This window comes from Nicotiana tabacum, chromosome 10 (assembly GCF_000715075.1).
Source record: "Nicotiana tabacum cultivar K326 chromosome 10, ASM71507v2, whole genome shotgun sequence".
Lineage (NCBI taxonomy): Eukaryota > Viridiplantae > Streptophyta > Magnoliopsida > Solanales > Solanaceae > Nicotiana > Nicotiana tabacum.
The window spans coordinates 112,717,302-112,727,747 of NC_134089.1; positions in this window are offsets into that span (position 1 = coordinate 112,717,302).

The window sequence follows — 10,446 nt, forward strand, 5'->3', positions numbered from 1 at the left end:
AAGTTGGTAAAGTGTCATAAAATAATCCTCCCCGACCTCAAAATTCATGTGAGAATTGGAAGGGCCACATTTGCAAAAATAGCCGTTTGGTTGCATTTGACAAACGGGGAAAGGAAGCTGGCCGTTTATTTTTGAGCTTGTAAATCTTTTGATTAGAATATGCGGGTTGTTTGATTTTCAAGTTTGTAGGTCATCTTTAAACCTTTGAAACCCAGTTTGTTTTAATATGAAAATTAAAAAAAATGTTGAGTATTGTTTATCTTTATTGGTCACGAACTACGCTCGGTCTGATTCATGCGGGGTCATGATATGTAGGCAATCTCCATAAGATTCGACCACAACAAAAAATGAGAAAAAATGAAAAAAAAATCGAAAAAAAAAGAAAAGAAAAATGAAGAAAAAAAAATCGGAAAAAAAAAATGAAAAAGAAAATGAAAAAAAAGAGGAAAAGATGTTATTAATAATGGGGACCAACGGGGTCCATTCTAACCTGTTTCGCTTTGAATCACAAAGAAAGTTAGGTGGTTGGTTTGTGGTAAGCCGGAAATACAAGACCCAGAAGCACACTTTGCGGGGATCAGGCTTGATAATAGAAGCACGCGAATCCTATTAGGACTTGTTGACTAAGGTTGATGATATTGAAGTTGGCAATGGTCTGGACAATACTAATGCGAAGCTCAGTGGCTAAGATGCCAATTTTGATAAAGTGGGAGGACGCTCCGTTCCTTGGTTAGCAAGAGAGAAGCTTGTGGTGGCTTATTTTGTGGTCATTTCTGTTGTCCGGATTATTCTTAGGGATGTAATCCTAATATTGTCTTGTGTCAAACCATTTTATTTTTCCATTTTTGTCATAGCGGTTTGTTTAAGTTTTGTCCAGGTTGTTTTAGGATTTTATTATGGTTTGTTTTTGTTTGTTTTGTTATTCAAACCATTTCACCAGTAGTCTAATACAAAATCCGGTCTTTTATTATTTCCATTCATCTTTTTGTTTGATCCTTTTATCATTTTGTTCAGCGCCAATTCTAGTAACATGACATGCGCACACAGTTTGGGCCTAGTCTTTAAAGTTAATCATAAAACCCCGGAAAGGAAATCAGAACATTTAAAGAAAATAAGAACGGTTTAAGATTATTTGAAGCCCGAGTCATGTGGAACTGGGGAAAGTAAAACATAAAGAAAATCGTTAAATGCAAGATTCGCCAAATTGGCATGAGGGTCGTTCATGAGAGTGAGAGTGTCGCCCAACGGTGCTTTAGAAATGACAAATGAAAAAGCAAGTGTTTAACATAATTGTCATGTCCAACACCATCGGAAGAGACTATAAATCTATGATCAATTGTGTTGTTTACACTTGGCATGTTTTGAAGACTGGAATGACGAAGGCATTTTGTTCTGCTATCTAAACACTTTATCCTTCGTTACCCCCCTTTGAGCCTTATTTATTTTCTTTCATACCCCTCGTTCGGAATCAATAGCAACGACTAGGAAATACGAGCCTGGAAGGTAAAAAATAAAAAAAAATAAAAACAAAAAAAAAAGAAGAAGAGAAAAATGATAACAAAAGAAACTCAAATGAAAACAGAGGAATTGGGAACTACGTTTGACCTGATTCCTCAAAGATGATACGTAGGCGTTTCACGGCTCGGTCATAGGGTGCATAATGGCCACAATGGTCACAGTGTACATGGTGTAATAAAAAATATAATAATAAATAATCCCCAAGCAAGAAACTGGGGCAAGGGTTGCGCTTGTTGTAAACAAATATGATTTCGAAGGTTGTAATTTTGAACCCCAAATTTGATTTGTTTTTGAGCCTTTAATACCCTTTCTTTCTAGCCTGTCCAAAAACCCACATTACGGTCCAAAGAAAGACCTTCTGACCAGTCTGCAAAAGATGCCAAGTCAGACAAATGAGAGTCTTACCGGCGAACATAACATTCTGTTCCACAGCAGAAAGGACTCTAATCTCCAGCAGAGAGAGTCATACCGGTAACACTCCAAATCCCCAGCTGGAAAGTGATACAAATGAGAGAGTCTTATCGGTGAAAATCTTCACGGACACCATAAGGCGATGAAAGATGAGAGAAAAACCAAAATGAGAGAAACTTGATAGTGAAAACCCTTCGGGCGCTACAAGTCGAATAAGATTGAGAATCAGATGGGGAATTGCCAATTGAAGGTCTTGAAAGGCGATTGACGACGGAGGATAGGCCACATATGCATGCCATGACCATTAGAGTCGGTGTCTGCGCTTGATAGGTTTTTATTTATAGTTTCTTTTGTTACAGAGTCATCTTTTTCATTTGTCTTTTATTCTGTTCCCTTTTATCTTTTCCTTTCATAGAAAAATCCCCAGTAGAGTCTGTTTGGTCAGAACCAGTGGGAAATGATTTCAAAATAGGCCATCAGCTTTCCAATTATGCAAGATGAGATCTAGCTAGTACATCCAAGTGGTATAGTCAGAAAGGAACAAGCGCAAGGCCAGTGTCAAAAAAGATATCCCCAGCAAAAGGGAATTGACAAAAGGATTGACGAGTGTCAAGAGGGATATCCTTGCCAAAACCAAGGTTATAAACCTCAAGGCCAAGGCCCATGAACAAAGCAAGGAAAGCAGTGAGCATGATTTGGAGAAATTCATGCGAGACTAAAAGGTCGGAAAAATGCAAGTTTCCGACCTATGTCACAAAAGAAGAGGGATATCCCCAGCAGAAAGGGATTATCCTCAGCAAATAATATCATCCCCAACAAGTTGTGGAGCGCAGAGCAAGAAAGGAGAAAAGGAAAAGTCATCCCAGTAGGAGTATCACAACCAACCACCACGTTTTAAACTTACAAATTTTGTTTGATTTGAAACAGGTAAAGGAAATGGCATTGATGACAGAAATGCATGCCATAAGGGAGACTGTCAAACTGGGGCAGAAAATTTTCCTTTCATTTGGAAAATTTTCTGGAAGTCAGGTACCCATTCGAGGAAGAATAAAGATAGCATCAGTCTTAAGGGAAGTGGTGTTTGAACCAGTGTTGCCCCAACATAATAAGTTTAAATGGAGGAAGTATTCCCCAGCAGACAGAATAAAGGGATGACACTTGTGCTCAGAAAAGCAAAAAGCCATTATCATCCCCAGCTGCTTCCAGAAGAATGAAGCATCGATTTGAAGGGATAAAATTCCCCAGCAGCATTATCCTCAACAACGTTATCCCGAGAAGATAACACTTTTATCCCCAGCAGTGTTAAAAAAATTGAATTTGAAGGAGGGGAAGATAGGAGACTTCCCCAGTAGTATTATCCCCCGCAATCAGGCGTCCACCTGGAGAACAAGGAAGAGCAGTTGGAGTATTAGCAATCAGGCGTCCACCTGGAGAACAAGGAAGAGCAGTTGGAGTATTAGCAATCAGGCGTCCACCTGGAGAACAAGGAAGAGCAGTTGAAGTATCAGCAATCAGGAGCCCACCTGGAGAATAAGGGAATACAATGGAAGTATCAGCAATCAGGAGCCCACCTGGAGAATAAGGGAATACAATTCAAATTTTAAGTAATCAGGAGCCCCCCCTGAAAAATAGAATGGCGTTTTATTTTTGACATTATTGGTTGAAGTCAGGAGCCCCCCTGAAGAACAGAATGGTGATTTGTTGGTTGAAGTTGGGAGCCCGCCCATATAACAGAGGAATACATTCAGTCTTTTCATTTCAAAAAAAAAAAACGAAAAAAGAAAGAAAAAGGGGGAAGTAGTTTGCAGAGGAATGAAACATCCTACTCAAAAGGAAGTAATTTTGGAAGGAGTAAGATAACATATTTACTCAGCAGAGTTATCCACAGCAGTGTTATCCCCAGTGGATCATCGAGATGTAGAAGCATCCTCGACAGAGTTTCGGGCAACCCAGAGTGGGTAAGGAAGAAAAGGAAAAGTCATCCCCAGCAAAATAATCCCCAGCAGTTTCGAGGGAAGACAACACAGGTAAGTAAATAATTCAGGAAGAAGGAAATGGTTCACGCATAGGAGACACACTTCCTAAGTGAAGAGTTTATTAAAAGGAGACGCACTTCCTAGTTTGAAATCATTAAAGTTTCACCCATAGGAGATGCATTTCCTCCTAAGTTTGTTTAGTTTCACCCATAGGAGAGGCATTTCCTCCTAAGTTTGTTTTAGTTTCACCCATAGGAGACGCATTTCCTCCTAAGTTTAGTTTCGCCCATAGGAGACGCATTTCCTCCTAACTAAGTTTAGTTTCACCCATAGGAGATGCATTTCCTCCTAAGTTTGTTTTTACCCATAGGAGAGGCATTTCCTCCTAAGTTTAGTTTCACCCATAGGAGAGGCATTTCCTCCTAAATTTAGTTTCACCCATAGGAGATGCATTTCCTCCTAAGTTTGTTTTTACCCATAGGGGAGGCATTTCCTCCTAAGTTTAGTTTCACCCATAGGAGAGGCATTTCCTCCTAAGTTTAGTTTCACCCATAGGAGATGCATTTCCTTCTAAGTTTACTTTTACCCCATAGGAGATGCATTTCCTCCTAAGTTTAGTCTTACCCATAGGAGAGGCATTTCCTCCTAAGTTGTTGTTTAACCAATAGGAGAGGCATTTCCTCCTAAGTTTAGTTTCACCCATAGGAGACGCATTTTCTCCTAAGTTTGTTTTTACCCATAGGAGAGGCATTTCCTCCTAAGTTGATTGTTGACGTCAGGAGTCCGCCTGGACTCCTAAGTTGATTGTTGAAATCAGGAGCTCGCCTGAAGAGAGGAAAGGCGTTTTATATTCAAAGTTGTTTGTTGAAATCAGGAGCCCACCTGAAGAGAGGAAAGGCGTTTTATTTTAAAGTTGTTTGTTGAAATCAGGAGCCCACCTGAAGAGAGGAATGGCATTTTATTTTCAAGTGTTGAAATTGGGAGCCCGCCCATAGAACAGAGGCATACATTCAGTCTTTTCATTTCAAGTGTTGAAGTTGGGAGCCCGCCCATATAACAGAGGAATACATTTCAGTCTTTTCATTTCAAGCGTTGAAGTTGGGAGCCCGCCTATAGAACAGAGGCATACATTTCAGTCTTTACATTTCAAGCGTTGAAGTTGGGAGCCCGCCTAGATAACAGAGGCATACATTTCAGTTTTTCATTTCAAGTATTGATGTTGGGAGCCCGCCCATACAACAGAGGCATACATTTCAAGATCAAGTCAGAGGACAATAAAACAGAGGGTTACAACAGGAATCCCCAGCAGGACACAATAAAAATCCCCAGCACCGGGAAGCAGAAGGTTGCAACAAGAGGTCCCAGCACAAACTCAAGTGCTTGTGTCAAAAGGAAGAAAAGCATCAGAAGAAAAGCACCGGAAGAAATGCAAGCAAACAAGAAAGCAAGGCAACAAGAACAAATTGCAGTCTAGCCTAGCTTCTTATTTTCTTTTAAGCACGGTGTAACAAGGGAGATCGGTAAGCAGTGGTAATATCATGCAACAACAGTAACATTGCAGTCCTACGGTAGTCCCAGCTACCAAAAACTTCCCGAACTACATTGACCTGATTCCTGTTTAGCCCAGGATATGTAGGAAACCTCTGAAGCAAAGGTTCGGTCAAATCTTTTTCAAAAAAAAAATAAAAATGCTTCATACGGAGTACTCGGATGGGCAAAAATCGCTCGCTTTATCTTTGCACGAAAACCCTTCGTGTCTTCGGGCAAAGAGGGGAAGCTGTAAGTACGTGATTTTTGCCCTATATGAGAATTACTCCCAAAAAAATCAAAAATAAAATAATTTTTCTTGGTGTGCAATTTTGTGATTTTTTGTGTAACTATTTGTATGTTTGTCTGTGCATGTTTATTTGTTAAATTATTAAAAATACAAAATATGTCACATTTCTCATGTAGGATTTAATTATACAATTGTTAGTAACTAATTTTGTTTTACAAAAAATAAAAATTACAAAAATAGGCATCGTTTGCATTTTTAGCATTTAATGTCCAAATATACAATTTTATGCTTAATTAATACTTAATTGTGCGGTAATTGTTATTGGGAGTTAATTTGCGCTTTTATAACTTAATTTAGTTCTTAATAATAGTTTGAGTATTTTTATAATTTAGTTCTAGAAAAATAAAAAGAAGAAAAAGAACAAGAATACAAAGAAAAATCGGATTGGGCCACTTCTTCAAATTTCAACCCCAGGCCCAAATAAATGCCCAATCTTCCCCATGACCCAGTCCAATTCAAACCGGGTCGATCCGGTCCACCCCATTAACCCAAATACGCAACACCCTTCTTCATTTTTCAAAACACAAAACAAAAACAAAAAAAATAAAAAAAACAAGACAAAAACCCTAACACTAACTCACCCGCCCCCATCCCCTCTCTTCTTCTTCACTTCTCCTCCAAAGCTCCAAGCACACAACCATGGCTGCCCTTACCTTCTTCTTCGTCTACTCAAAACAACAAACGTCACCACCATCCACGTCGACCTCCCCGTCTGCTTCGCCGCTGCTTCGCCGGAAAACCCTCGGCCAAAATGGAAGGAAAACCCATCGCCATGGATGCCATGTTTTGTGTGTTGCTACTGCTTCATCTTCTTCAGCCTGCTCCAGCAGCGTCACTGATGTTGCTCCGTCGTCTCTGAGCTTTGCCATCGTCATCCATGGCGGCACTGCCTTCCCGCCATTGACGCTACTTCAAGCTCGAGCTTTCTATTTGCTGCGTCGACCACCTTCCTCCTCCTCGCGTCCAGCCGTTGCTGCTGCTGTTCAGGCAGCTATTGCCGCAGCTGCTTCTTCTTCTTTCAGCTTCAAGCGAACCTTACCACCCCGTCGACGCTACTGTCTCGTTTTGCTACTGTTTTATCGTCCAAACGAACCCAGCCGCGCTGCTTCTTCTTGCTTTCAGCTTCTTCACGTAAATCGCACCCCAGCTTCTCTAGTCAACTTCTTAAATTCGAGGTTTGGTCGAGGTTTGTCGAGTCAGTCCATACATTCTTCGTTTCAGTCCGGTTAGTAGTTTTTGAGTTTTTTTTTCCCCGTATTTCGTTTTGATATTTTTCGAATCTAAAATCGGTAGATATTTGATTCATGGTTTTGTTCATGTTCATATGTTTTGTTAAATTAATTTTCAGATTTCAAATGGAAGTTTAATTAGTTGTTTTTCATGTTTATTTCATGTTTGTATTATTGTTTAGGTAAATATTTGTTAGTTTAATGTTTGTTAGATTCAAATTGAAATTTAATTAATTATTTCTTCAATTTGTTTCATGTGTTATATATTTTCCAGAAATTATTAATGTTGTTTGAGTCATTTAATCCGTCATGTTTGTTGTTTTAAAAAATGGATTCATTCGTGTTCATACTTTGTTTGGTTGATCTTGAATCCGAAATTTGTATAGTTTGATTTCTTGTTTATCATTTATGATTATTTCTTGAATTTGTCTCATAATCTTGTTTAAGTTTAATATAGGAATTGTTGGTTGTAATGTTGTTAGAGTTGATTTTAAGTTCAATATTATTGAATTTAGAAATCTAAATATACTTGTTTGTTGTTATTATTGTTGAATCTGAAAATAGGTTGTTTGTTGCTAAAAATATTGTTCAATCAAATTTTAGTTGTTCTTTGTTGTTCAATCATGTTCATGTGATTTGTTGTTGAAATGTTGAAGAAATCATGTTCATGAGATTTGTTGTTTGAATTTATGTAGAAATTGGTCATATTGACGATATTTTGGTTGAGTTTGATTAATTGATTTGTTATAGCTGATGGGGTAGTTTGGTAATTTACAGTACGTTCAGGGTTAGTTTGGTAATTTCATTAAGGTCGGAGGGGTAGTTTAGGAATTGTACATTTTTGTAATTTTTTATATGAAGCATGGGGGACAAAATGTAATGGGGTGGGTTGTGATATAGTTGTTTAATATAAAGGGGGGACAAGACAAAATTTAGTGGGGAGGAATCTTTTATTTGTTTAGTGAAGCATGGGGGACAAAATATAATGAGGTGGTGTGATATATTTATTTAATGTAATGGGGATGAGTGGGAAGATAATTGGTTTGGTAGAGAAAATGGGTTGATTTTAATTGATTAAAAGATTTATGGGATGGGATATAAGTAGAGGTCTTGAAATTAGATTTTGGGGGGACAGAAGAAAAAAAAACAGAGAGAACACACGGACAGAACAGAATACAGGTAGAGAGGAAAAAATCTGACAGAAAGAGAATAAGAGAGAGAAAAAAGGGCTGAACATTTAAGAGAGAGAAAATTCCGAAAAAATATTTAAACTTTCAAATAAAAAAAACTAAAAAATATTCTGCTTTCTTTCATTGTTTGAAATTAACATTAATTGTTGTTGTGTCATAAAAGCTTGAAGTTTTTGTTTTGGGATTAATACTCCACCGGTTTGCAAACTCTGTTCCTGGGTTGTTACTGTTGCTGGATTGTTGCTGCTGTGCTGTATTGTTATTACTGCTGCTGATTCTCATCTTCATTTTCTTTTGCTTCCAATATCAGGTACACAACTGACACGCTGGTTATTGTAATCCGAAATATGAAGCATGAATACGAAAAAATGAAGAGTTGAAATTCTAAATTTGTTTAATTATATTCTGAATTTTATTTGTATGAATTATTTAGCTTGCAAAAAATCAAAATCATGTAGATATTTAATACATATAGTGGAACATTCGACGATAGCTTAACAAATGAACTATCTACATCTATTGCCTAAAAATAAATAAATGGTGTAGTAATTCCGTCGAGTCAAAAATCAAACGAATAGGCCATCTAGTAGGAAGTTGGTAGAAATATTGTTTAGTTAAATAATATTGGTTAATTTCAGCATATAAATGGTCTAGGATTAAAATTAGATTGCTATGTTTTTTTTTAATTTGACAAACTGAGAACATGCCTAGTATAATGTAACTAGGTAATAACATGTAAATAAATTAAGATATTTTCTCTTTTATTTTGTAGAGACAAATTTCAAATAAAAAATGTAGGCATTTTAGGACTGACCTTTTTTTTAAAAATAAAATGAGATGAGTCTCGCCCAATAAAATGCACCAATTGCGGGGCCCTCGATAAATGTTTAATTGAGTATTTAGAATTCGGGATAGACTGTTTAGTGAATTCCACGGTCTTACCCATAAATAATAATACGCTAGTCGCTTTAGGCGCGACTTTGATAATCTAATTTCCTCAAACTCTGGTGCACATTGATGTGACCCAAATCCAAATCTCAACGGAGTCAAAGTGTGTCGACGACCACGGGTACATTGATTGTAACGTGGTTCGAGATACATTTTCACAACGTTGCAATTCTTGATAAAAATAACAGTGAATGATAAAAGCGGTTGAAAGTTAAAATTTCGCACATAGGTTTAACATGTATAAAATCAGATAATCAAGCCAAATATGACAGTTGAGCGACCGTGCTAGAACCACGGAACTCGGGAATGCCTAACACCTTCTCCCGGGTTAACAGAATTCCTTATCCGGATTTCTGGTGCGCAGACTGTAATATGGAGTCATTCTTTTCCTCGATTCGGGATTAAAATTGGTGACTTGGGACACCCTAAATCTCCCAAATGGCGACTCTGAAATAAATAAACAAATACCGTTTTGATTGTCCTTTAATTGGAAAAAACTCCCTTGTACCCTCGCGGGGGCGGAAAGAGGAGGTGTGACACCATGTAAGAGGGAATTGTCCCTATAGGTGAAATATTTGGTTATGTGCTCCTATTTGTGGGGTCTACGTACGCACGAGGCGACGAGATTCCGGGCGTAGCTACTAATATGTGTAAGTCCTTGTAGTCTAGGACCCAAAAGCAAGCTATACTTGGAATATCTGTGATCTTATTGACAGTTGAATTGCCTAAATCCTATCGAATTGGTAAATGAATTTCTAAAAGGATTAAACTTCATTTTCTTAAATCATTAAAAGAGAATTGGCTTTTATTTGGATAAATGTTCCCCGATAAATTCTTAATTGGTTGTATGAGCATGTATTTTAATGTGTACTTGCGTCGCATGTATGATTTACGAGCAGGGTGATTGTTTATTTAAATTTGACCGCGTCACATGTATGATTCACGAGCGGGGTAATAGATGCATCTATGGTTCGTGCCGTTCGACCCACGGCAATGCACATTTACATTCATGTTGGATCGGGCCGTACGACCTTAGCATGATTTTCGCATGCTTGTATTACTTGCCTGGAGATGTATTGATATTGATATTTGCTCTCCCCGACTTGAGATAATTGTTAATGAATGAGTTATGAATGCAGAGACTTTTAAATAAAAAAGAACTTTTACCTATTTCGTGACTTATTTGAATTTACTGTTGTTCTTAATAAATCCGTGATTCATCGCATTAATAATATTACTATTAGACCACTAGCAAGTGTCGAAGTCGACCTCTCGTCTCTACTTCTTCGAGATTAGACGGGATACTCATTGGGTACACGTTGTTTTCGTACTCATAC